Source organism: Condylostylus longicornis, unplaced genomic scaffold, assembly GCF_029603195.1.
Source record: "Condylostylus longicornis isolate FDR11 unplaced genomic scaffold, ASM2960319v2 ptg000240l, whole genome shotgun sequence".
Taxonomy (NCBI): domain Eukaryota; kingdom Metazoa; phylum Arthropoda; class Insecta; order Diptera; family Dolichopodidae; genus Condylostylus; species Condylostylus longicornis.
Genome location: NW_026578207.1, coordinates 1 through 23,965, shown reverse-complemented (window position 1 = coordinate 23,965; position 23,965 = coordinate 1). Strand labels below are relative to the sequence as shown.

Sequence of the window (23,965 nt, the reverse complement as noted above, 5' to 3'; positions counted from 1 at the left end):
CGCGAATCTTGGAGTAGCTGAATTTAATATGCGATAGTTTTCAAAATACTGAAATAGAGAGCAGCGTAGCTCAGTGGAAGAGTGGGGGGGCTTATAACCCCCAGGTCCGTGGATCGAAACCACGCGCTGCTAACTTTGATGTAGTTTGATTTGATTTGCGCGATTTTTCAATCTTGGAGTAGCTGAATTTAATATGCGATAGTTTTCAAAATACTGAAATAGAGAGCAGCGTAGCTCAGTGGAAGAGTGGGGGGCTCATAACCCCTAGGTCCGTGGATCGAAACCACGCGCTGCTAACTTTGATGATTTGATTTGTGTGATTTTTCAATCTTGGAGTAGCTGAATTTAATATGCGGTAGTTTTCGAAATAGAGGGCAGCGTAGCTCAGTGGAAAAGTGGGGGGCTCATAACCCCCAGGTCCGTGGATCGAAACCACGCGCTGCTAACTTTGATATAGTTTGATTTGATTTGCGCGATTTTTCAATCTTGGAGTAGCTGAATTTAATATGCGATAGTTTTCAAAATACTGAAATAGAGAGCAGCATAGCTCAGTGGAAGAGTGGGGGGCTCATAATCCCCAGGTCTGTGGATCGAAACCACGCGCTGCTAACTTTGATGTAGTTTGTTTTGCGTGCAATTTTATTAACCAGGTCCGTGGATTGAAACCACGCGCTGCTAACTTTGATGATTTGATCTGTGTGATTTTTCAATCTTGGAGTAGCTGAATTTAATATGCGGTAGTTTTCGAAATAGAGAGCAGCGTAGCTCAGTGGAAAAGTGGGGGGCTCATAACCCCCAGGTCCGTGGATCGAAACCACGTGCTGCTAACTTTGATGTAGTTTGATTTGCGTGCAATTTTATTAACCAGGTCCGTGGATTGAAACCACGCTAACTTTGATGATTTGATTTGCGTGATTTTTCAATCTTGGAGTAGCTGAATTTAATATGCGATAGTTTTCAAAATACTGAAATAGAGAGCAGCGCAGGTCAGTGGAAGAGTGGAGGGTTTATAGCCCCCAGGTCCGTGGATCGAAACCACGCGCTGCTAACTTTGATGTAGTTTAATTTGATTTGCGTGATTTTTCAATCTTGAAATAGCTGAATCCAATATGCGATAGTTTTCAAAATACTGAAATAGAGAGCAGCGTAGCTCAGTGGAAGAGTGGGGGGCTCATAACCCCCAGGTCCGTGGATCGAAACCACGCGCTGCTAACTTTGATATAGTTTGATTTGATTTGCGCGATTTTTCAATCTTGGAGTAGCTGAATTTAATATGCGATAGTTTTCAAAATACTGAAATAGAGAGCAACATAGCTCAGTGGAAGAGTGGGGGGCTCATAACCCCTAGGTCCGTGGATCGAAACCACGCGCTGCTAACTTTGATGATTTGATTTGTGTGATTTTTCAATCTTGGAGTAGCTGAATTTAATATGCGGTAGTTTTCGAAATAGAGAGCAGCGTAGCTCAGTGGAAGAGTGGGGGGCTCATAACCCCCAGGTCCGTGGATCGAAACCACGCGCTGCTAACTTTGATATAGTTTGATTTGATTTGCGCGATTTTTCAATCTTGGAGTAGCTGAATTTAATATGCGATAGTTTTCAAAATACTGAAATAGAGAGCAGCATAGCTCAGTGGAAGAGTGGGGGGCTCATAACCCCCAGGTCCGTGGATCGAAACCACGCGCTGCTAACTTTGATATAGTTTGATTTGATTTGCGCGATTTTTCAATCTTGGAGTAGCTGAATTTAATATGCGATAGTTTTCAAAATACTGAAATAGAGAGCAGCATAGCTCAGTGGAAGAGTGGGGGGCTCATAATCCCCAGGTCTGTGGATTGAAACCACGCGCTGCTAACTTTGATGTAGTTTGTTTTGCGTGCAATTTTATTAACCAGGTCCGTGGATTGAAACCACGCGCTGCTAACTTTGATGATTTGATCTGTGTGATTTTTCAATCTTGGAGTAGCTGAATTTAATATGCGGTAGTTTTCGAAATAGAGAGCAGCGTAGCTCAGTGGAAGAGTGGAAGGCTCATAACCCCCAGGTCCGTGGATCGAAACCACGTGCTGCTAACTTTGATGTAGTTTGATTTGAGTGCAATTTTATTAACCAGGTGTGGATTGAAACCACGCACTGCTAACTTTGATGATTTGATTTGCGTGATTTTTCAATCTTGGAGTAGCTGAATTTAATATGCGATAGTTTTCAAAATACTGAAATAGAGAGCAGCGCAGGTCAGTGGAAGAGTGGGGGGTTCATAGCCCCCAGGTCCGTGGATCGAAACCACGCGCTGATAACTTTGATGTAGTTTAATTTGATTTGCGCGATTTTTCAATCTTGGAGTAGCTGAATTTAATATGCGATAGTTTTCAAAATACTGAAATAGAGAGCAGCATAGCTCAGTGGAAGAGTGGGGGGCTCATAATCCCCAGGTCTGTGGATTGAAACCACGCGCTGCTAACTTTGATGTAGTTTGTTTTGCGTGCAATTTTATTAACCAGGTCCGTGGATTGAAACCACGCGCTGCTAACTTTGATGATTTGATCTGTGTGATTTTTCAATCTTGGAGTAGCTGAATTTAATATGCGGTAGTTTTCGAAATAGAGAGCAGCGTAGCTCAGTGGAAGAGTGGAAGGCTCATAACCCCCAGGTCCGTGGATCGAAACCACGTGCTGCTAACTTTGATGTAGTTTGATTTGAGTGCAATTTTATTAACCAGGTGTGGATTGAAACCACGCACTGCTAACTTTGATGATTTGATTTGCGTGATTTTTCAATCTTGGAGTAGCTGAATTTAATATGCGATAGTTTTCAAAATACTGAAATAGAGAGCAGCGCAGGTCAGTGGAAGAGTGGGGGGTTCATAGCCCCCAGGTCCGTGGATCGAAACCACGCGCTGATAACTTTGATGTAGTTTAATTTGATTTGCGTGATTTTTCAATCTTGAAATAGCTGAATCCAATATGCGATAGTTTTCAAAATACTGAAATAGAGAGCAGCGTAGCTCAGTGGAAGAGTGGGGGGCTCATAACCCCCAGGTCCGTGGATCGAAACCACGCGCTGCTAACTTTGATATAGTTTGATTTGATTTGCGCGATTTTTCAATCTTGGAGTAGCTGAATTTAATATGCGATAGTTTTCAAAATACTGAAATAGAGAGCAGCGTAGCTCAGTGGAAGAGTGGAGGGCTTATAGCCCCTAGGTCTGTGGATCGAAACCATGTGCTGCTAACTTTGATGTAGTTTGATTTGCGTGCAATTTTATTAACCAGGTCCGTGGATTGAAACCACGCGCTGCTAACTTTGATGATTTGATTTGTGTGATTTTTCAATCTTGAAGTAGCTGAATTTAATATGCGGTAGTTTTCGAAATAGAGAGCAGCGTAGCTCAGTGGAAGAGTGGGGGGCTCATAACCCCCAAGTCCGTGGATCGAAACCACGCGCTGCTAACTTTGATATAGTTTGATTTGATTTGCGCGATTTTTCAATCTTGGAGTAGCTGAATTTAATATGCGATAGTTTTCAAAATACTGAAATAGAGAGCAGCGTAGCTCAGTGGAAGAGTGGAGGGCTTATAGCCCCTAGGTCTGTGGATCGAAACCATGTGCTGCTAACTTTGATGTAGTTTGATTTGCGTGCAATTTTATTAACCAGGTCCGTGGATTGAAACCACGCGCTGCTAACTTTGATGATTTGATTTGTGTGATTTTTCAATCTTGAAGTAGCTGAATTTAATATGCGGTAGTTTTCGAAATAGAGAGCAGCGTAGCTCAGTGGAAGAGTGGGGGGCTCATAACCCCCAAGTCCGTGGATCGAAACCACGCGCTGCTAACTTTGATATAGTTCGATTTGATTTGCGCGAATCTTGGAGTAGCTGAATTTAATATGCGATAGTTTTCAAAATACTGAAATAGAGAGCAGCGTAGCTCAGTGGAAGAGTGGGGGGCTCATAACCCCCAGGTCCGTGGATCGAAACCACGCGCTGCTAACTTTGATGTAGTTTGATTTGATTTGCGCGATTTTTCAATCTTGGAGTAGCTGAGTTTAATATGCGATAGTTTTCAAAATACTGAAATAGAGAGCAGCGTAGCTCAGTGGAAGAGTGGGGGGCTCATAACCCCTAGGTCCGTGGATTGAAACCACGCGCTGCTAACTTTGATATAGTTTGATTTGATTGCGCGATTTTTCAATCTTGGAGTAGCTGAATTTAATATGCGATAGTTTTCAAAATACTGAAATAGAGAGCAGCGTAGCTCAGTGGAAGAGTGGAGGGCTTATAATCCCTAGGTCTGTGGATTGAAACCACGCGCTGCTAACTTTGATGTAGTTTGATTTGCGTGCAATTTTATTAACCAGGTCCGTGGATTGAAACCACGCGCTGCTAACTTTGATGATTTGATTTGTGTGATTTTTCAATCTTGGAGTAGCTGAATTTAATATGCGGTAGTTTTCGAAATAGAGAGCAGCGTAGCTCAGTGGAAGAGTGGGGGGCTCATAACCCCCAGGTCCGTGGATCGAAACCACGCGCTGCTAACTTTGATATAGTTTGATTTAATTTGCGCGATTTTTCAATCTTGGAGTAGCTGAATTTAATATGCGATAGTTTTCAAAATACTGAAATAGAGAGCAGCATAGCTCAGTGGAAGAGTGGGGGGCTCATAATCCCCAGGTCTGTGGATCGAAACCACGCGCTGCTAACTTTGATGTAGTTTGTTTTGCGTGCAATTTTATTAACCAGGTCCGTGGATTGAAACCACGCGCTGCTAACTTTGATGATTTGATCTGTGTGATTTTTCAATCTTGGAGTAGCTGAATTTAATATGCGGTAGTTTTCGAAATAGAGAGCAGCGTAGCTCAGTGGAAGAGTGGGGGGCTCATAACCCCCAGATCCGTGGATCGAAACCACGTGCTGCTAACTTTGATGTAGTTTGATTTGCGTGCAATTTTATTAACCAGGTCCGTGGATTGAAACCACGCACTGCTAACTTTGATGATTTGATTTGCGTGATTTTTCAATCTTGGAGTAGCTGAATTTAATATGCGATAGTTTTCAAAATACTGAAATAGAGAGCAGCGCAGGTCAGTGGAAGAGTGGGGGGTTCATAGCCCCCAGGTCCGTGGATCGAAACCACGTGCTGATAACTTTGATGTAGTTTAATTTGATTTGCGTGATTTTTCAATCTTGAAATAGCTGAATCCAATATGCGATAGTTTTCAAAATACTGAAATAGAGAGCAGCGTAGCTCAGTGGAAGAGTGGGGGGGCTCATAACCCCCAGGTCCGTGGATCGAAACCACGCGCTGCTAACTTTGATATAGTTTGATTTGATTTGCGCGATTTTTCAATCTTGGAGTAGCTGAATTTAATATGCGATAGTTTTCAAAATACTGAAATAGAGAGCAGCATAGCTCAGTGGAAGAGTGGGGGGCTCATAACCCCCAGGTCCGTGGATCGAAACCACGCGCTGCTAACTTTGATATAGTTTGATTTGATTTGCGCGATTTTTCAATCTTGGAGTAGCTGAATTTAATATGCGATAGTTTTCAAAATACTGAAATAGAGAGCAGCATAGCTCAGTGGAAGAGTGGGGGGCTCATAATCCCCAGGTCTGTGGATCGAAACCACGCGCTGCTAACTTTGATGTAGTTTGTTTTGCGTGCAATTTTATTAACCAGGTCCGTGGATTGAAACCACGCGCTGCTAACTTTGATGATTTGATCTGTGTGATTTTTCAATCTTGGAGTAGCTGAATTTAATATGCGGTAGTTTTCGAAATAGAGAGCAGCGTAGCTCAGTGGAAGAGTGGAAGGCTCATAACCCCCAGGTCCGTGGATCGAAACCACGTGCTGCTAACTTTGATGTAGTTTGATTTGAGTGCAATTTTATTAACCAGGTCCGTGGATTGAAACCACGCACTGCTAACTTTGATGATTTGATTTGCGTGATTTTTCAATCTTGGAGTAGCTGAATTTAATATGCGATAGTTTTCAAAATACTGAAATAGAGAGCAGCACAGGTCAGTGGCAGAGTGGGGGGTTCATAGCCCCCAGGTCCGTGGATCGAAACCACGCGCTGATAACTTTGATGTAGTTTAATTTGATTTGCGTGATTTTTCAATCTTGAAATAGCTGAATCCAATATGCGATAGTTTTCAAAATACTGAAATAGAGAGCAGCGTAGCTCAGTGGAAGAGTGGGGGGCTCATAACCCCCAGGTCCGTGGATCGAAACCACGCGCTGCTAACTTTGATATAGTTTGATTTGATTTGCGCGATTTTTCAATCTTGGAGTAGCTGAATTTAATATGCGATAGTTTTCAAAATACTGAAATAGAGAGCAGCGTAGCTCAGTGGAAGAGTGGAGGGCTTATAGCCCCTAGGTCTGTGGATCGAAACCATGTGCTGCTAACTTTGATGTAGTTTGATTTGCGTGCAATTTTATTAACCAGGTCCGTGGATTGAAACCACGCGCTGCTAACTTTGATGATTTGATTTGTGTGATTTTTCAATCTTGAAGTAGCTGAATTTAATATGCGGTAGTTTTCGAAATAGAGAGCAGCGTAGCTCAGTGGAAGAGTGGGGGGCTCATAACCCCCAAGTCCGTGGATCGAAACCACGCGCTGCTAACTTTGATATAGTTTGATTTGATTTGCGCGAATCTTGGAGTAGCTGAATTTAATATGCGATAGTTTTCAAAATACTGAAATAGAGAGCAGCGTAGCTCAGTGGAAGAGTGGGGGGCTTATAACCCCCAGGTCCGTGGATCGAAACCACGCGCTGCTAACTTTGATGTAGTTTGATTTGATTTGCGCGATTTTTCAATCTTGGAGTAGCTGAATTTAATATGCGATAGTTTTCAAAATACTGAAATAGAGAGCAGCGTAGCTCAGTGGAAGAGTGGGGGGCTCATAACCCCTAGGTCCGTGGATCGAAACCACGCGCTGCTAACTTTGATATAGTTTGATTTGATTGCGCGATTTTTCAATCTTGGAGTAGCTGAATTTAATATGCGATAGTTTTCAAAATACTGAAATAGAGAGCAGCGTAGCTCAGTGGAAGAGTGGAGGGCTTATAATCCCTAGGTCTGTGGATTGAAACCACGCGCTGCTAACTTTGATGTAGTTTGATTTGCGTGCAATTTTATTAACCAGGTCCGTGGATTGAAACCACGCGCTGCTAACTTTGATGATTTGATTTGTGTGATTTTTCAATCTTGGAGTAGCTGAATTTAATATGCGGTAGTTTTCGAAATAGAGAGCAGCGTAGCTCAGTGGAAGAGTGGGGGGCTTATAACCCCCAGGTCCGTGGATCGAAACCACGCGCTGCTAACTTTGATATAGTTTGATTTAATTTGCGCGATTTTTCAATCTTGGAGTAGCTGAATTTAATATGCGATAGTTTTCAAAATACTGAAATAGAGAGCAGCATAGCTCAGTGGAAGAGTGGGGGGCTCATAATCCCCAGGTCTGTGGATTGAAACCACGCGCTGCTAACTTTGATGTAGTTTGTTTTGCGTGCAATTTTATTAACCAGGTCCGTGGATTGAAACCACGCGCTGCTAACTTTGATGATTTGATCTGTGTGATTTTTCAATCTTGGAGTAGCTGAATTTAATATGCGGTAGTTTTCGAAATAGAGAGCAGCGTAGCTCAGTGGAAGAGTGGGGGGCTCATAACCCCCAGATCCGTGGATCGAAACCACGTGCTGCTAACTTTGATGTAGTTTGATTTGCGTGCAATTTTATTAACCAGGTCCGTGGATTGAAACCACGCACTGCTAACTTTGATGATTTGATTTGCGTGATTTTTCAATCTTGGAGTAGCTGAATTTAATATGCGATAGTTTTCAAAATACTGAAATAGAGAGCAGCGCAGGTCAGTGGAAGAGTGGGGGGTTCATAGCCCCCAGGTCCGTGGATCGAAACCACGCGCTGCTAACTTTGATGTAGTTTAATTTGATTTGCGTGATTTTTCAATCTTGAAATAGCTGAATCCAATATGCGATAGTTTTCAAAATACTGAAATAGAGAGCAGCGTAGCTCAGTGGAAGAGTGGGGGGCTCATAACCCCCAGGTCCGTGGATCGAAACCACGCGCTGCTAACTTTGATATAGTTTGATTTGATTTGCGCGATTTTTCAATCTTGGAGTAGCTGAATTTAATATGCGATAGTTTTCAAAATACTGAAATAGAGAGCAGCGTAGCTCAGTGGAAGAGTGGAGGGCTCATAGCCCCTAGGTCTGTGGATCGAAACCACGTGCTGCTAACTTTGATGTAGTTTGATTTGCGTGCAATTTTATTAACCAGGTCCGTGGATTGAAACCACGCGCTGCTAACTTTGATGATTTGATTTGTGTGATTTTTCAATCTTGAAGTAGCTGAATTTAATATGCGGTAGTTTTCGAAATAGAGAGCAGCGTAGCTCAGTGGAAGAGTGGGGGGCTCATAACCCCCAGGTCCGTGGATCGAAACCACGCGCTGCTAACTTTGATATAGTTTGATTTGATTTGCGCGAATCTTGGAGTAGCTGAATTTAATATGCGATAGTTTTCAAAATACTGAAATAGAGAGCAGCGTAGCTCAGTGGAAGAGTGGGGGGCTTATAACCCCCAGGTCCGTGGATTGAAACCACGCGCTGCTAACTTTGATGTAGTTTGATTTGATTTGCGCGATTTTTCAATCTTGGAGTAGCTGAATTTAATATGCGATAGTTTTCAAAATACTGAAATAGAGAGCAGCGTAGCTCAGTGGAAGAGTGGGGGGCTCATAACCCCTAGGTCCGTGGATCGAAACCACGCGCTGCTAACTTTGATATAGTTTGATTTGATTGCGCGATTTTTCAATCTTGGAGTAGCTGAATTTAATATGCGATAGTTTTCAAAATACTGAAATAGAGAGCAGCGTAGCTCAGTGGAAGAGTGGAGGGCTTATAATCCCTAGGTCTGTGGATTGAAACCACGCGCTGCTAACTTTGATGTAGTTTGATTTGCGTGCAATTTTATTAACCAGGTCCGTGGATTGAAACCACGCGCTGCTAACTTTGATGATTTGATTTGTGTGATTTTTCAATCTTGGAGTAGCTGAATTTAATATGCGGTAGTTTTCGAAATAGAGAGCAGCGTAGCTCAGTGGAAGAGTGGGGGGCTCATAACCCCCAGGTCCGTGGATCGAAACCACGCGCTGCTAACTTTGATATAGTTTGATTTGATTTGCGCGATTTTTCAATCTTGGAGTAGCTGAATTTAATATGCGATAGTTTTCAAAATACTGAAATAGAGAGCAGCATAGCTCAGTGGAAGAGTGGGGGGCTCATAATCCCCAGGTCTGTAGATCGAAACCACGCGCTACTAACTTTGATGTAGTTTGTTTTGCGTGCAATTTTATTAACCAGGTCCGTGGATTGAAACCACGCGCTGCTAACTTTGATGATTTGATCTGTGTGATTTTTCAATCTTGGAGTAGCTGAATTTAATATGCGGTAGTTTTCGAAATAGAGAGCAGCGTAGCTCAGTGGAAGAGTGGGGGGCTCATAACCCCCAGGTCCGTGGATCGAAACCACGTGCTGCTAACTTTGATGTAGTTTGATTTGCGTGCAATTTTATTAACCAGGTCCGTGGATTGAAACCACGCACTGCTAACTTTGATGATTTGATTTGCGTGATTTTTCAATCTTGGAGTAGCTGAATTTAATATGCGATAGTTTTCAAAATACTAAAATAGAGAGCAGCGCAGGTCAGTGGAAGAGTGGGGGGTTCATAGCCCCCAGGTCCGTGGATCGAAACCACGCGCTGATAACTTTGATGTAGTTTAATTTGATTTGCGTGATTTTTCAATCTTGAAATAGCTGAATCCAATATGCGATAGTTTTCAAAATACTGAAATAGAGAGCAGCGTAGCTCAGTGGAAGAGTGGGGGGCTCATAACCCCCAGGTCCGTGGATCGAAACCACGCGCTGCTAACTTTGATATAGTTTGATTTGATTTGCGCGATTTTTCAATCTTGGAGTAGCTGAATTTAATATGCGATAGTTTTCAAAATACTGAAATAGAGAGCAGCGTAGCTCAGTGGAAGAGTGGAGGGCTTATAGCCCCTAGGTCTGTGGATTGAAACCATGTGCTGCTAACTTTGATGTAGTTTGATTTGCGTGCAATTTTATTAACCAGGTCCGTGGATTGAAACCACGCGCTGCTAACTTTGATGATTTGATTTGTGTGATTTTTCAATCTTGAAGTAGCTGAATTTAATATGCGGTAGTTTTCGAAATAGAGAGCAGCGTAGCTCAGTGGAAGAGTGGGGGGGGTCATAACCTCCAGGTCCGTGGATCGAAACCACGCGCTGCTAACTTTGATATAGTTTTGATTTGATTTGCGCGAATCTTGGAGTAGCTGAATTTAATATGCGATAGTTTTCAAAATACTGAAATAGAGAGCAGTGCAGGTCAGTGGAAGAGTGGGGGGTTCATAGCCCCCAGGTCCGTGGATCGAAACCATGCCCTGCTAGCTTTGATGTAGTTTAATTTGATTTGCGTGATTTTTCAATCTTGAAATAGCTGAATCCAATATGCGATAGTTTTCAAAATACTGAAATAGAGAGCAGCGTAGCTCAGTGGAAGAGTGGGGGGCTCATAACCCCCAGGTCCGTGGATCGAAACCACGCGCTGCTAACTTTGATATAGTTTGATTTGATTTGCGCCAATCTTGGAGTAGCTGAATTTAATATGCGATAGTTTTCAAAATACTGAAATAGAGAGCAGCGTAGCTCAGTGGAAGAGTGGAGGGCTCATAGCCCCTAGGTCTGTGGATCGAAACCACGTGCTGCTAACTTTGATGTAGTTTGATTTGCGTGCAATTTTATTAACCAGGTCCGTGGATTGAAACCACGCGCTGCTAACGTTGATGATTTGATTTGTGTGATTTTTCAATCTTGGAGTAGCTGAATTTAATATGCGGTAGTTTTCGAAATAGAGAGCAGCGTAGCTCAGTGGAAGAGTGGGGGGCTCATAACCCCCAGGTCCGTGGATCGAAACCACGCGCTGCTAACTTTGATATAGTTTGATTTGATTTGCGCGATTTTTCAATCTTGGAGTAGCTGAATTTAAAATACTGAAATAGAGAGCAGCGTAGCTCAGTGGAAGAGTGGGGGGCTCATAACCCCCAGGTCTGTGGATCGAAACCATGCGCTGCTAACTTTGATATAGTTTGATTTGATTTGCGCGATTTTTTCAATCTTGGAGTAGCTGAATTTAATATGCGATAGTTTTCAAAATACTGAAATAGAGAGCAACGTAGCTCAGTGGAAGAGTGGGGGGCTCATAACCCCCAGGTCTGTGGATCGAAACCACGCGCTGCTAACTTTGATGTAGTTTGATTTGCGTGCAATTTACCAGGTCTGTGGATCGAAACCACGCGCTGCTAACTTTGATATAGTTTGATTTGATTTGCGCGATTTTTCAATCTTGGAGTAGCTGAATTTAATATGCGATAGTTTTCAAAATACTGAAATAGAGAGCAGCGTAGCTCAGTGGAAGAGTGGAGGGCTTATAGCCCCTAGGTCTGTGGATTGAAACCATGTGCTGCTAACTTTGATGTAGTTTGATTTGCGTGCAATTTTATTAACCAGGTCCGTGGATTGAAACCACGCGCTGCTAACTTTGATGATTTGATTTGTGTGATTTTTCAATCTTGAAGTAGCTGAATTTAATATGCGGTAGTTTTCGAAATAGAGAGCAGCGTAGCTCAGTGGAAGAGTGGGGGGCTCATAACCCCCAGGTCCGTGGATCGAAACCACGCGCTGCTAACTTTGATATAGTTTGATTTGATTTGCGCGAATCTTGGAGTAGCTGAATTTAATATGCGATAGTTTTCAAAATACTGAAATAGAGAGCAGTGCAGGTCAGTGGAAGAGTGGGGGGTTCATAGCCCCCAGGTCCGTGGATCGAAACCACGCCCTGTTAACTTTGATGTAGTTTAATTTGATTTGCGTGATTTTTCAATCTTGAAATAGCTGAATCCAATATGCGATAGTTTTCAAAATACTGAAATAGAGAGCAGCGTAGCTCAGTGGAAGAGTGGGGGGCTCATAACCCCCAGGTCCGTGGATCGAAACCACGCGCTGCTAACTTTGATATAGTTTGATTTGATTTGCGCCAATCTTGGAGTAGCTGAATTTAATATGCGATAGTTTTCAAAATACTGAAATAGAGAGCAGCATAGCTCAGTGGAAGAGTGGAGGGCTCATAGCCCCTAGGTCTGTGGATCGAAACCACGTGCTGCTAACTTTGATGTAGTTTGATTTGCGTGCAATTTTATTAACCAGGTCCGTGGATTGAAACCACGCGCTGCTAACGTTGATGATTTGATTTGTGTGATTTTTCAATCTTGGAGTAGCTGAATTTAATATGCGGTAGTTTTCGAAATAGAGAGCAGCGTAGCTCAGTGGAAGAGTGGGGGGCTCATAACCCCCAGGTCCGTGGATCGAAACCACGCGCTGCTAACTTTGATATAGTTTGATTTGATTTGCGCGATTTTTCAATCTTGGAGTAGCTGAATTTAAAATACTGAAATAGAGAGCAGCGTAGCTCAGTGGAAGAGTGGGGGGCTCATAACCCCCAGGTCTGTGGATCGAAACCATGCGCTGCTAACTTTGATATAGTTTGATTTGATTTGCGCGATTTTTCAATCTTGGAGTAGCTGAATTTAATATGCGATAGTTTTCAAAATACTGAAATAGAGAGCAACGTAGCTCAGTGGAAGAGTGGGGGGCTCATAACCCCCAGGTCTGTGGATCGAAACCACGCGCTGCTAACTTTGATGTAGTTTGATTTGCGTGCAATTTACCAGGTCCGTGGATTGAAACCACGCGCTGCTAACTTTGATGATTTGATCTGTGTGATTTTTCAATCTTGGAGTAGCTGAATTTAATATGCGGTAGTTTTCGAAATAGAGAGCAGCGTAGCTCAGTGGAAGAGTGGGGGGCTCATAACCCCCAGGTCCGTGGATTGAAACCACGCGCTGCTAACTTTGATATAGTTTGATTTGATTTGCGCCAATCTTGGAGTAGCTGAATTTAATATGCGATAGTTTTCAAAATACTGAAATAGAGAGCAGCATAGCTCAGTGGAAGAGTGGAGGGCTCATAACCCCTAGGTCTGTGGATCGAAACCACGTGCTGCTAACTTTGATGTAGTTTGATTTGCGTGCAATTTTATTAACCAGGTCCGTGGATTGAAACCACGCGCTGCTAACGTTGATGATTTGATTTGTGTGATTTTTCAATCTTGGAGTAGCTGAATTTAATATGCGGTAGTTTTCGAAATAGAGAGCAGCGTAGCTCAGTGGAAGAGTGGGGGGGCTCATAACCCCCAGGTCCGTGGATCGAAACCACGCGCTGCTAACTTTGATATAGTTTGATTTGATTTGCGCCAATCTTGGAGTAGCTGAATTTAATATGCGATAGTTTTCAAAATACTGAAATAGAGAGCAGCATAGCTCAGTGGAAGAGTGGAGGGCTCATAGCCCCTAGGTCTGTGGATCGAAACCACGTGCTGCTAACTTTGATGTAGTTTGATTTGCGTGCAATTTTATTAACCAGGTCCGTGGATTGAAACCACGCGCTGCTAACGTTGATGATTTGATTTGTGTGATTTTTTCAATCTTGGAGTAGCTGAATTTAATATGCGGTAGTTTTCGAAATAGAGAGCAGCGTAGCTCAGTGGAAGAGTGGGGGGCTCATAACCCCCAGGTCTGTGGATCGAAACCATGCGCTGCTAACTTTGATATAGTTTGATTTGATTTGCGCGATTTTTCAATCTTGGAGTAGCTGAATTTAATATGCGATAGTTTTCAAAATACTGAAATAGAGAGCAACGTAGCTCAGTGGAAGAGTGGGGGGCTCATAACCCCCAGGTCTGTGGATCGAAACCACGCGCTGCTAACTTTGATGTAGTTTGATTTGCGTGCAATTTACCAGGTCCGTGGATTGAAACCACGCGCTGCTAACTTTGATGATTTGATCTGTGTGATTTTTCAATCTTGGAGTAGCTGAATTTAATATGCGGTAGTTTTCGAAATAGAGAGCAGCGTAGCTCAGTGGAAGAGTGGGGGGCTTATAACCCCCAGGTCCGTGGATTGAAACCACGTGCTGCTAACTTTGATGTAGTTTGATTTGCGTGCAATTTTATTAACCAGGTCCGTGGATTGAAACCACGCACTGCTAACTTTGATGATTTGATTTGTGTGATTTTTCAATCTTGGAGTAGCTGAATTTAATATGCGATAGTTTTCAAAATACTGAAATAGAGAGCAGTGCAGGTCAGTGGAAGAGTGGGGGGCTTATAACCCCTATCGAAACCACGCGCTGCTAACTTTGATGTAGTTTGATTTGATTTGCGTGATTTTTCAATCTTGAAGTAGCTGAATTTAATATGCGATAGTTTTCAAAATATTGAAATGGAGAGCAGCGTAGCTCAGTGGAAGAGTGAAAGGCTTATAACCCCCAGGTTCGTGGATCGAAACCACGCACTGCTAACTTTGATGATTTGATTTGCTGATTTTTCAATCTTGAAGTAGCTGAATTTAATATGCGATAGTTTTCAAAATACTGAAATAGAGAGCAGCGCAGGTCAGTGGAAGAGTGGGGGTTCATAACCCCCAGGTCCGTGGATCGAAACCACGCGCTGCTAACTTTGATGTAGTTTGATTTGCGTGCAATTTTATTAACCAGGTCCGTGGATTGAAACCACACACTGCTAACTTTGATGATTTGATTTGCGTGATTTTTCAATCTTGAAGTAGCTGAATTTAATATGCGATAGTTTTCAAAATACTGAAATAGAGAGCAGCATAGCTCAGTGGAAGAGTGGAGGGCTCATAGCCCCTAGGTCTGTGGATCGAAACCACGTGCTGCTAACTTTGATGTAGTTTGATTTGCGTGCAATTTTATTAACTAGGTCCGTGGATTGAAACCACGCGCTGCTAACGTTGATGATTTGATTTGTGTGATTTTTCAATCTTGGAGTAGCTGAATTTAATATGCGGTAGTTTTCGAAATAGAGAGCAGCGTAGCTCAGTGGAAGAGTGGGGGGCTCATAACCCCCAGGTCCGTGGATCGAAACCACGCGCTGCTAACTTTGATATAGTTTGATTTGATTTGCGCGATTTTTCAATCTTGGAGTAGCTGAATTTAAAATACTGAAATAGAGAGCAGCGTAGCTCAGTGGAAGAGTGGGGGGCTCATAACCCCCAGGTCTGTGGATCGAAACCATGCGCTGCTAACTTTGATATAGTTTGATTTGATTTGCGCGATTTTTCAATCTTGGAGTAGCTGAATTTAATATGCGATAGTTTTCAAAATACTGAAATAGAGAGCAACGTAGCTCAGTGGAAGAGTGGGGGGCTCATAACCCCCAGGTCTGTGGATCGAAACCACGCGCTGTTAACTTTGATGTAGTTTGATTTGCGTGCAATTTACCAGGTCCGTGGATTGAAACCACGCGCTGCTAACTTTGATGATTTGATCTGTGTGATTTTTCAATCTTGGAGTAGCTGAATTTAATATGCGGTAGTTTTCGAAATAGAGAGCAGCGTAGCTCAGTGGAAGAGTGGGGGGCTTATAACCCCCAGGTCCGTGGATTGAAACCACGTGCTGCTAACTTTGATGTAGTTTGATTTGCGTGCAATTTTATTAACCAGGTCCGTGGATTGAAACCACGCACTGCTAACTTTGATGATTTGATTTGTGTGATTTTTCAATCTTGGAGTAGCTGAATTTAATATGCGATAGTTTTCAAAATACTGAAATAGAGAGCAGTGCAGGTCAGTGGAAGAGTAGGGGGCTTATAACCCCTATCGAAACTACGCGCTGCTAACTTTGATGTAGTTTGATTTGCGTGATTTTTCAATCTTGGAGTAGCTGAATTTAATATGCGATAGTTTTCAAAATACTGAAATAGAGAGCAGTGCAGGTCAGTGGAAGAGTGGGGGGCTTATAACCCCTATCGAAACTACGCGCTGCTAACTTTGATGTAGTTTGATTTGATTTGCGTGATTTTTCAATCTTGAAGTAGCTGAATTTAATATGCGATAGTTTTCAAAATATTGAAATGGAGAGCAGCGTAGCTCAGTGGAAGAGTGAAAGGCTTATAACCCCCAGGTTCGTGGATCGAAACCACGCACTGCTAACTTTGATGATTTGATTTGCTGATTTTTCAATCTTGAAGTAGCTGAATTTAATATGCGATAGTTTTCAAAATACTGAAATAGAGAGCAACGTAGCTCAGTGGAAGAGTGGGGGGCTCATAACCCCCAGGTCTGTGGATCGAAACCACGCGCTGTTAACTTTGATGTAGTTTGATTTGCGTGCAATTTACCAGGTCCGTGGATTGAAACCACGCGCTGCTAACTTTGATGATTTGATCTGTGTGATTTTTCAATCTTGGAGTAGCTGAATTTAATATGCGGTAGTTTTCGAAATAGAGAGCAGCGTAGCTCAGTGGAAGAGTGGGGGGCTTATAACCCCCAGGTCCGTGGATTGAAACCACGTGCTGCTAACTTTGATGTAGTTTGATTTGCGTGCAATTTTATTAACCAGGTCCGTGGATTGAAACCACGCACTGCTAACTTTGATGATTTGATTTGTGTGATTTTTCAATCTTGGAGTAGCTGAATTTAATATGCGATAGTTTTCAAAATACTGAAATAGAGAGCAGTGCAGGTCAGTGGAAGAGTGGGGGGCTTATAACCCCTATCGAAACTACGCGCTGCTAACTTTGATGTAGTTTGATTTGATTTGCGTGATTTTTCAATCTTGAAGTAGCTGAATTTAATATGCGATAGTTTTCAAAATATTGAAATGGAGAGCAGCGTAGCTCAGTGGAAGAGTGAAAGGCTTATAACCCCCAGGTTCGTGGATCGAAACCACGCACTGCTAACTTTGATGATTTGATTTGCTGATTTTTCAATCTTGAAGTAGCTGAATTTAATATGCGATAGTTTTCAAAATACTGAAATAGAGAGCAGCGCAGGTCAGTGGAAGAGTGGGGGTTCATAACCCCCAGGTCCGTGGATCGAAACCACGCGCTGCTAACTTTGATGTAGTTTGATTTGCGTGCAATTTTATTAACCAGGTCCGTGGATTGAAACCACACACTGCTAACTTTGATGATTTGATTTGTGTGATTTTTCAATCTTGAAGTAGCTGAATTTAATATGCGATAGTTTTCAAAATACTGAAATAGAGAGCAGCGTAGCTCAGTGGAAGAGTGGAAGGCTCATAACCCCCATGTCCGTGGATCGAAACCACACGCTGCTAACTTTGATGTGGTTTGATTTGCGTGCAATTTTATTAACTAGGTCCGTGGATTGAAACCACGCACTGCTAACTTTGATGATTTGATTTGCGTGATTTTTCAATCTTGGAGTAGCTGAATTTAATATGCGATAGTTTTCAAAATACTGAAATAGAGAGCAGCGCAGGTCAGTGGAAGAGTGGGGGGCTCATAACCCCTAGGTCCGTGGATCGAAACCACGCGCTGCTAACTTTGATGTAGTTTGATTTGATTTGCGTGATTTATCTTGAAATAGCTGAATTTAATATGCGATAGTTTTCAAAATACTGAAATAGAGAGCAGCGCAGGTCAGTGGAAGAGTGGGGGGTTCATAACCCCCAGGTCCGTGGATCGAAACCACGCGCTGCTAACTTTGATGTAGTTTGATTTGATTTGCGTGATTTTTCAATCTTGAAGTAGCTGAATTTAATATGCGATAGTTTTCAAAATACTGAAATAGAGAGTAGCGTAGCTCAGTGGAAGAGTGGGGGGCTTATAACCCCCAGGTTCGTGGATTGAAACCACGCGCTGCTAACTTTGATGTAGTTTGATTTGCGTGCAATTTTATTAACCAGGTCCGTGGATTGAAACCACACACTGCTAACTTTGATGATTTGATTTGCGTGATTTTTCAATCTTGAAGTAGCTGAATTTAATATGCGATAGTTTTCAAAATACTGAAATAGAAAGCAGTGTAGCTCAGTGTAAGAGTGGAAGGTTTATAACCCCCAGGTCCGTGGATCGAAACCACGCGCTGCTAACTTTGATGTGGTTTGATTTGCGTGCAATTTTATTAACTAGGTCCGTGGATTGAAACCACGCACTGCTAACTTTGATGATTTGATTTGCGGATTTTTCAATCTTGAAGTAGCTGAATTTAATATGCGATAGTTTTCAAAATACTGAAATATATAGAGAGCAGCGCAGGTCAGTGGAAGAGTGGGGGGCTCATAACCCCCAGGTCTGTGGATCGAAACCACGCGCTGCTAACTTTGATGTAGTTTGATTTGATTTGCGTGATTTTTCAATCTTGAAGTAGCTGAATTTAATATGCGATAGTTTTTAAAATATTGAAATAGAGAGCAGCGCAGGTCAGTGGAAGAGTGGGGGGCTCATAACCCCCAGGTCCGTGGATTGAAACCAGGCGCTGCTAACTTTGATGTAGTTTGATTTGATTTGCGTGATTTTTCAATCTTGAAGTAGCTGAATTTAATATGCGATAGTTTTCAAAATACTGAAATAGAGAGCAGCGTAGCTCAGTGTAAGAGTGGAAGGCTTATAACCCCCAGGTCCGTGGATCGAAACCACGCGCTGCTAACTTTGATGTGGTTTGATTTGCGTGCAATTTTATTAACTAGGTCCGTGGATTGAAACCACGCACTGCTAACTTTGATGATTTGATTTGCTGATTTTTCAATCTTGAAGTAGCTGAATTTAATATGCGATAGTTTTCAAAATACTGAAATAGAGAGCAGCGCAGGTCAGTGGAATTTTATTAACTAGGTCCGTGGATTGAAACCACGCACTGCTAACTTTGATGATTTGATTTGCTGAATTTAATATGCGATAGTTTTCAAATACTGAAATAGAGAGCAGCGCAGGTCAGTGGAAGAGTGGGGGGCTCATAACCCCTAGGTCTGTGGATCGAAACCATGCGCTTGATGTAGTTTGATTTGATTTGCGTGATTTTTCAATCTTGAAGTAGCTGAATTTAATATGCGATAGTTTTCAAAATACTGAAATAGAGAGCAGCGCAGGTCAGTGGAAGAGTGGGGGGCTCATAACCCCCAGGTCCGTGGATCGAAACCACGCGCTGCTAACTTTGATGTAGTTTGATTTGATTTGCGTGATTTTTCAATCTTGAAGTAGCTGAATTTAATATGCGATAGTTTTCAAAATACTGAAATAGAGAGCAGCGTAGCTCAGTGGAAGAGTGGGGGGCTCATAACCCCCAGGTCGTGGGATCGAAACCACGCGCTGCTAACTTTGATATAGTTTGATTTGATTTGCGTGATTTTTCAATCTTGAAGTAGCTGAATTTAATATGCGATAGTTTTCAAAATACTGAAATAGAGAGCAGCGTAGCTCAGTGGAAGAGTGTGAGGCTCATAACCCCCAGGTCTGTGGATCGAAACCACGCGTTGCTAACTTTGATGTGGTTTGATTTGCGTGCAATTTTATTAACCAGGTCCGTGGATTGAAACCACGCGCTGCTAACTTTGATGATTTGATTTGCGTGATTTTTTCAATCTTGGAGTAGCTGAATTTAATATGCGGTAGTTTTCGAAATAGAGAGCAGCGCAGGTCAGTGGAAGAGTGGGGGGTTCATAATCCCCAGGTCCGTGGATCGAAACCACGCGCTGCTAACTTTGATGTAGTTTGATTTGCGTGCAATTTTATTAACCAGGTCCGTGGATTGAAACCACGCACTGCTAACTTTGATGATTTGATTTGCGTGATTTTTCAATCTTGGAGTAGCTGAATTTAATATGCGAGCAGCGCAGGTCAGTGGAAGAGTGGGGGGGCTCATAACCCCCAGGTCCGTGGATCGAAACCACGCGCTGCTAACTTTGATGTAGTTTGATTTGATTTGCGTGATTTTTCAATCTTGAAGTAGCTGAATTTAATATGCGATAGTTTTCAAAATACTGAAATAGAGAGCAGCGTAGCTCAGTGGAAGAGTGGGGGGCTCATAACCCCCAGGTCCGTGGATCGAAACCACGCGCTGCTAACTTTGATATAGTTTGATTTGATTTGCGTGATTTTTCAATCTTGAAGTAGCTGAATTTAATATGCGATAGTTTTCAAAATACTGAAATAGAGAGCAGCGCAGGTCAGTGGAAGAGTGGAGGCATAACCCCCAGGTCCGTGGATCGAAACCACGCGTTGCTAACTTTGATGTGGTTTGATGTGCGTGCAATTTTATTAACCAGGTCCGTGGATTGAAACCACGCGCTGCTAACTTTGATGATTTGATTTGCGTGATTTTTCAATCTTGGAATAGCTGAATTTAATATGCGGTAGTTTTCGAAATAGAGAGCAGTGTAGCTCAGTGGAAGAGTGGGGGGCTCATAACCCCCAGGTCCGTGGATCGAAATCACTGCTAACTTTAATGTAGTTTGATTTGCGTGATTTTTCAATCTTGGAGTAGCTGAATTTAATATGCGGTAGTTTTCGAAATAGAGAGCAGCGCAGGTCAGTGGAAGAGTGGGGGGCTCATAACCCCCAGGTCCGTGGATCGAAACCACGCGTTGCTAACTTTGATGTGGTTTGATTTGCGTGCAATTTTATTAACCAGGTCCGTGGATTTAAACCACGCGCTGCTAACTTTGATGTAGTTTGATTGATTTGCGTGATTTTTCAATCTTGAAGTAGCTGAATTTAATATGCGATAGTTTTCAAAATACTGAAATAGAGAGCAGCGTAGCTCAGTGGAAGAGTGGGGGGCTCATAACCCCCAGGTCCGTGGATCGAAACCACGCGCTGCTAACTTTGATGTAGTTTGATTTGCGTGCAATTTTATTAACCAGGTCCGTGGATTGAAACCACGCACTGCTAACTTTGATGATTGCTGATTTTTCAATCTTGAAGTAGCTGAATTTAATATGCGATAGTTTTCAAAATACTGAAATAGAGAGCAGCGCAGGTCAGTGGAAGAGTGGGGGTCTCATAACCCCTAGGTCCGTGGATCGAAACCACGCGCTGCTAACTTTGATGTAGTTTGATTTGATTTGCGTGATTTTTCAATCTTGAAGTAGCTGAATTTAATATGCGATAGTTTTTAAAATACTGAAATAGAGAGCAGTGCAGGTCAGTGGAAGAGTGGGGGGCTCATAACCCCAGGTCCGTGGATTGAAACCACGCGCTGCTAACTTTGATGTAGTTTGATTTGATTTGCGTGATTTTTCAATCTTGAAGTAGCTGAATTTAATATGCGATAGTTTTTAAAATACTGAAATAGAGAGCAGCGTAGCTCAGTGGAAGAGTGGGGGGCTCATAACCCCCAGGTCCGTGGATCGAAACCACGCGCTGCTAACTTTGATATAGTTTGATTTGATTTGCGTGATTTTTCAATCTTGAAGTAGCTGAATTTAATATGCGATAGTTTTCAAAATACTGAAATAGAGAGCAGCGCAGGTCAGTGGAAGAGTGGAGGCATAACCCCCAGGTCCGTGGATCGAAACCACGCGTTGCTAACTTTGATGTGGTTTGATGTGCGTGCAATTTTATTAACCAGGTCCGTGGATTGAAACCACGCGCTGCTAACTTGATGATTTGATTTGCGTGATTTTTCAATCTTGGAATAGCTGAATTTAATATGCGGTAGTTTTCGAAATAGAGAGCAGTGTAGCTCAGTGGAAGAGTGGGGGCTCATAACCCCCAGGTCCGTGGATCGAAATCACTGCTAACTTTAATGTAGTTTGATTTGCGTGATTTTTCAATCTTGGAGTAGCTGAATTTAATATGCGGTAGTTTTCGAAATAGAGAGCAGCGCAGGTCAGTGGAAGAGTGGGGGGCTCATAACCCCCAGGTCCGTGGATCGAAACCACGCGTTGCTAACTTTGATGTGGTTTGATTTGCGTGCAATTTTATTAACCAGGTCCGTGGATTTAAACCACGCGCTGCTAAACTTTGATGTAGTTTGATTGATTTGCGTGATTTTTCAATCTTGAAGTAGCTGAATTTAATATGCGATAGTTTTCAAAATACTGAAATAGAGAGCAGCGTAGCTCAGTGGAAGAGTGGGGGGCTCATAACCCCCAGGTCCGTGGATCGAAACCACGCGCTGCTAACTTTGATGTAGTTTGATTTGCGTGCAATTTTATTAACCAGGTCCGTGGATTGAAACCACGCACTGCTAACTTTGATGATTGCTGATTTTTCAATCTTGAAGTAGCTGAATTTAATATGCGATAGTTTTCAAAATACTGAAATAGAGAGCAGCGCAGGTCAGTGGAAGAGTGGGGGTCTCATAACCCCTAGGTCCGTGGATCGAAACCACGCGCTGCTAACTTTGATGTAGTTTGATTTGATTTGCGTGATTTTTCAATCTTGAAGTAGCTGAATTTAATATGCGATAGTTTTTAAAATACTGAAATAGAGAGCAGTGCAGGTCAGTGGAAGAGTGGGGGGCTCATAACCCCCAGGTCCGTGGATTGAAACCACGCGCTGCTAACTTTGATGTAGTTTGATTTGATTTGCGTGATTTTTCAATCTTGAAGTAGCTGAATTTAATATGCGATAGTTTTTAAAATACTGAAATAGAGAGCAGCGTAGCTCAGTGGAAGAGTGGGGGGCTCATAACCCCCAGGTCCGTGGATCGAAACCACGCGCTGCTAACTTTGATGTAGTTTGATTTGCGTGCAATTTTATTAACCAGGTCCGTGGATTGAAACCACGCACTGCTAACTTTGATGTAGTTTGATTTGATTTGCGTGATTTTTCAATCTTGAAGTAGCTGAATTTAATATGCGATAGTTTTCAAAATACTGAAATAGAGAGCAGCGTAGCTCAGTGGAAGAGTGGGGGGCTCATAACCCCCAGGTCCGTGGATCGAAACCACGCGCTGCGGACCTGGTTTGAAACCACGCACTGCTAACTTTGATGTAGTTTGATTTGATTTGCGTGATTTTTCAATCTTGAAGTAGCTGAATTTAATATGCGATAGTTTTCAAAATACTGAAATAGAGAGCAGCGTAGCTCAGTGGAAGAGTGGGGGGCTCATAACCCCCAGGTCCGTGGATCGAAACCACGCGCTGCTAACTTTGATATAGTTTGATTTGATTTGCGTGATTTTTCAATCTTGAAGTAGCTGAATTTAATATGCGATAGTTTTCAAAATGCTGAAATAGAGAGCAGCGCAGGTCAGTGGAAGAGTGGAGGCATAACCCCCAGGTCCGTGGATCGAAACCACGCGCTGCTAACTTTGATGTAGTTGATTTGCGTGATTTTTCAATCTTGAAGTAGCTGAATTTAATATGCGATAGTTTTCAAAATACTGAGTGCAGGTCAGTGGAAGAGTGGGGGGCTCATAGTCCGTGGATTGAAACCACGCGCTGCTAACTTTGATGTAGTTTGATTTGATTTGCGAGATTTTTCAATCTTGAAGTAGCTGAATTTAATATGCGATAGTTTTCAAAATACTGAAATAGAGAGCAGCGTAGCTCAGTGGAAGAGTGGGGGGCTCATCATCCCCAGGTCTGTGGATCGAAACCAAGCGCTGCTAACTTTGATGTAGTTTGATTTGCGTGCAATTTTATTAACCAGGTCCGTGGATTGAAACCACGCACTGCTAACTTTGATGATTTGATTTGCGTGATTTTTCAATCTTGGAGTAGCTGAATTTAATATGCGAGCAGCGCAAGTCAGTGGAAGAGTGGGGGGCTCATAACCCCCAGGTCCGTGGATCGAAACCACGCGCTGCTAACTTTGATGTAGTTTGATTTGATTTGGGTGATTTTTCAATCTTGAAGTAGCTGAATTTAATATGCGATAGTTTTCAAAATACTGAAATAGAGAGCAGCGCAGGTCAGTGGAAGAGTGGGGGTCTCATAACCCCTAGGTCCGTGGATCGAAACCACGCGCTGCTAACTTTGATGTAGTTTGATTTGATTTGCGTGATTTTTCAATCTTGAAGTAGCTGAATTT

The 23,965-nt window shown here is 42.5% G+C and overlaps 32 non-coding genes across 32 annotated transcripts; all 32 read left to right on the top strand.

Annotated features, from left to right (window-relative positions):
* The first annotated feature begins 59 nt into the window (after positions 1 to 59).
* Positions 60 to 132, top strand: Trnai-uau (transfer RNA isoleucine (anticodon UAU)). Its single transcript has one exon. It is a non-coding gene; the product is annotated as a tRNA-Ile (tRNA).
* Positions 133 to 224: 92 nt separating this feature from the next.
* Positions 225 to 296, top strand: Trnam-cau (transfer RNA methionine (anticodon CAU)). The gene has a single exon. It is a non-coding gene; the product is annotated as a tRNA-Met (tRNA).
* An 844-nt stretch (positions 297 to 1,140) lies between these two features.
* Positions 1,141 to 1,212, top strand: Trnam-cau (transfer RNA methionine (anticodon CAU)). The gene has a single exon. It is a non-coding gene; the product is annotated as a tRNA-Met (tRNA).
* A 241-nt stretch (positions 1,213 to 1,453) lies between these two features.
* Positions 1,454 to 1,525, top strand: Trnam-cau (transfer RNA methionine (anticodon CAU)). Its single transcript has one exon. It is a non-coding gene; the product is annotated as a tRNA-Met (tRNA).
* A 1,468-nt stretch (positions 1,526 to 2,993) lies between these two features.
* On the top strand, positions 2,994 to 3,065 carry Trnam-cau (transfer RNA methionine (anticodon CAU)). Its single transcript has one exon. It is a non-coding gene; the product is annotated as a tRNA-Met (tRNA).
* Positions 3,066 to 3,914: 849 nt separating this feature from the next.
* Positions 3,915 to 3,986, top strand: Trnam-cau (transfer RNA methionine (anticodon CAU)). Its single transcript has one exon. It is a non-coding gene; the product is annotated as a tRNA-Met (tRNA).
* Positions 3,987 to 4,459: 473 nt separating this feature from the next.
* Trnam-cau (transfer RNA methionine (anticodon CAU)) lies at positions 4,460 to 4,531 on the top strand. The gene has a single exon. It is a non-coding gene; the product is annotated as a tRNA-Met (tRNA).
* A 1,637-nt stretch (positions 4,532 to 6,168) lies between these two features.
* Trnam-cau (transfer RNA methionine (anticodon CAU)) lies at positions 6,169 to 6,240 on the top strand. Its single transcript has one exon. It is a non-coding gene; the product is annotated as a tRNA-Met (tRNA).
* A 467-nt stretch (positions 6,241 to 6,707) lies between these two features.
* Positions 6,708 to 6,779, top strand: Trnai-uau (transfer RNA isoleucine (anticodon UAU)). The gene has a single exon. It is a non-coding gene; the product is annotated as a tRNA-Ile (tRNA).
* Positions 6,780 to 6,871: 92 nt separating this feature from the next.
* Trnam-cau (transfer RNA methionine (anticodon CAU)) lies at positions 6,872 to 6,943 on the top strand. The gene has a single exon. It is a non-coding gene; the product is annotated as a tRNA-Met (tRNA).
* Positions 6,944 to 7,252: 309 nt separating this feature from the next.
* Positions 7,253 to 7,324, top strand: Trnai-uau (transfer RNA isoleucine (anticodon UAU)). Its single transcript has one exon. It is a non-coding gene; the product is annotated as a tRNA-Ile (tRNA).
* Positions 7,325 to 8,024: 700 nt separating this feature from the next.
* On the top strand, positions 8,025 to 8,096 carry Trnam-cau (transfer RNA methionine (anticodon CAU)). Its single transcript has one exon. It is a non-coding gene; the product is annotated as a tRNA-Met (tRNA).
* A 310-nt stretch (positions 8,097 to 8,406) lies between these two features.
* Positions 8,407 to 8,478, top strand: Trnam-cau (transfer RNA methionine (anticodon CAU)). The gene has a single exon. It is a non-coding gene; the product is annotated as a tRNA-Met (tRNA).
* Positions 8,479 to 8,563: 85 nt separating this feature from the next.
* Positions 8,564 to 8,635, top strand: Trnai-uau (transfer RNA isoleucine (anticodon UAU)). Its single transcript has one exon. It is a non-coding gene; the product is annotated as a tRNA-Ile (tRNA).
* Positions 8,636 to 8,727: 92 nt separating this feature from the next.
* Trnam-cau (transfer RNA methionine (anticodon CAU)) lies at positions 8,728 to 8,799 on the top strand. The gene has a single exon. It is a non-coding gene; the product is annotated as a tRNA-Met (tRNA).
* Positions 8,800 to 9,108: 309 nt separating this feature from the next.
* Trnam-cau (transfer RNA methionine (anticodon CAU)) lies at positions 9,109 to 9,180 on the top strand. Its single transcript has one exon. It is a non-coding gene; the product is annotated as a tRNA-Met (tRNA).
* Positions 9,181 to 9,880: 700 nt separating this feature from the next.
* Trnam-cau (transfer RNA methionine (anticodon CAU)) lies at positions 9,881 to 9,952 on the top strand. Its single transcript has one exon. It is a non-coding gene; the product is annotated as a tRNA-Met (tRNA).
* Positions 9,953 to 10,585: 633 nt separating this feature from the next.
* On the top strand, positions 10,586 to 10,657 carry Trnam-cau (transfer RNA methionine (anticodon CAU)). Its single transcript has one exon. It is a non-coding gene; the product is annotated as a tRNA-Met (tRNA).
* Positions 10,658 to 10,960: 303 nt separating this feature from the next.
* Trnam-cau (transfer RNA methionine (anticodon CAU)) lies at positions 10,961 to 11,032 on the top strand. The gene has a single exon. It is a non-coding gene; the product is annotated as a tRNA-Met (tRNA).
* A 686-nt stretch (positions 11,033 to 11,718) lies between these two features.
* Positions 11,719 to 11,790, top strand: Trnam-cau (transfer RNA methionine (anticodon CAU)). Its single transcript has one exon. It is a non-coding gene; the product is annotated as a tRNA-Met (tRNA).
* Positions 11,791 to 12,039: 249 nt separating this feature from the next.
* Positions 12,040 to 12,111, top strand: Trnam-cau (transfer RNA methionine (anticodon CAU)). The gene has a single exon. It is a non-coding gene; the product is annotated as a tRNA-Met (tRNA).
* A 303-nt stretch (positions 12,112 to 12,414) lies between these two features.
* Trnam-cau (transfer RNA methionine (anticodon CAU)) lies at positions 12,415 to 12,486 on the top strand. The gene has a single exon. It is a non-coding gene; the product is annotated as a tRNA-Met (tRNA).
* A 1,581-nt stretch (positions 12,487 to 14,067) lies between these two features.
* Trnai-uau (transfer RNA isoleucine (anticodon UAU)) lies at positions 14,068 to 14,139 on the top strand. Its single transcript has one exon. It is a non-coding gene; the product is annotated as a tRNA-Ile (tRNA).
* A 907-nt stretch (positions 14,140 to 15,046) lies between these two features.
* On the top strand, positions 15,047 to 15,118 carry Trnam-cau (transfer RNA methionine (anticodon CAU)). Its single transcript has one exon. It is a non-coding gene; the product is annotated as a tRNA-Met (tRNA).
* Positions 15,119 to 15,570: 452 nt separating this feature from the next.
* On the top strand, positions 15,571 to 15,642 carry Trnai-uau (transfer RNA isoleucine (anticodon UAU)). Its single transcript has one exon. It is a non-coding gene; the product is annotated as a tRNA-Ile (tRNA).
* An 826-nt stretch (positions 15,643 to 16,468) lies between these two features.
* Trnai-uau (transfer RNA isoleucine (anticodon UAU)) lies at positions 16,469 to 16,540 on the top strand. Its single transcript has one exon. It is a non-coding gene; the product is annotated as a tRNA-Ile (tRNA).
* Positions 16,541 to 19,976: 3,436 nt separating this feature from the next.
* On the top strand, positions 19,977 to 20,048 carry Trnam-cau (transfer RNA methionine (anticodon CAU)). The gene has a single exon. It is a non-coding gene; the product is annotated as a tRNA-Met (tRNA).
* A 686-nt stretch (positions 20,049 to 20,734) lies between these two features.
* On the top strand, positions 20,735 to 20,806 carry Trnam-cau (transfer RNA methionine (anticodon CAU)). The gene has a single exon. It is a non-coding gene; the product is annotated as a tRNA-Met (tRNA).
* A 474-nt stretch (positions 20,807 to 21,280) lies between these two features.
* Positions 21,281 to 21,352, top strand: Trnam-cau (transfer RNA methionine (anticodon CAU)). The gene has a single exon. It is a non-coding gene; the product is annotated as a tRNA-Met (tRNA).
* Positions 21,353 to 22,037: 685 nt separating this feature from the next.
* Trnam-cau (transfer RNA methionine (anticodon CAU)) lies at positions 22,038 to 22,109 on the top strand. Its single transcript has one exon. It is a non-coding gene; the product is annotated as a tRNA-Met (tRNA).
* Positions 22,110 to 22,584: 475 nt separating this feature from the next.
* On the top strand, positions 22,585 to 22,656 carry Trnam-cau (transfer RNA methionine (anticodon CAU)). Its single transcript has one exon. It is a non-coding gene; the product is annotated as a tRNA-Met (tRNA).
* A 351-nt stretch (positions 22,657 to 23,007) lies between these two features.
* Positions 23,008 to 23,079, top strand: Trnam-cau (transfer RNA methionine (anticodon CAU)). Its single transcript has one exon. It is a non-coding gene; the product is annotated as a tRNA-Met (tRNA).
* Positions 23,080 to 23,965: the final 886 nt, after the last annotated feature.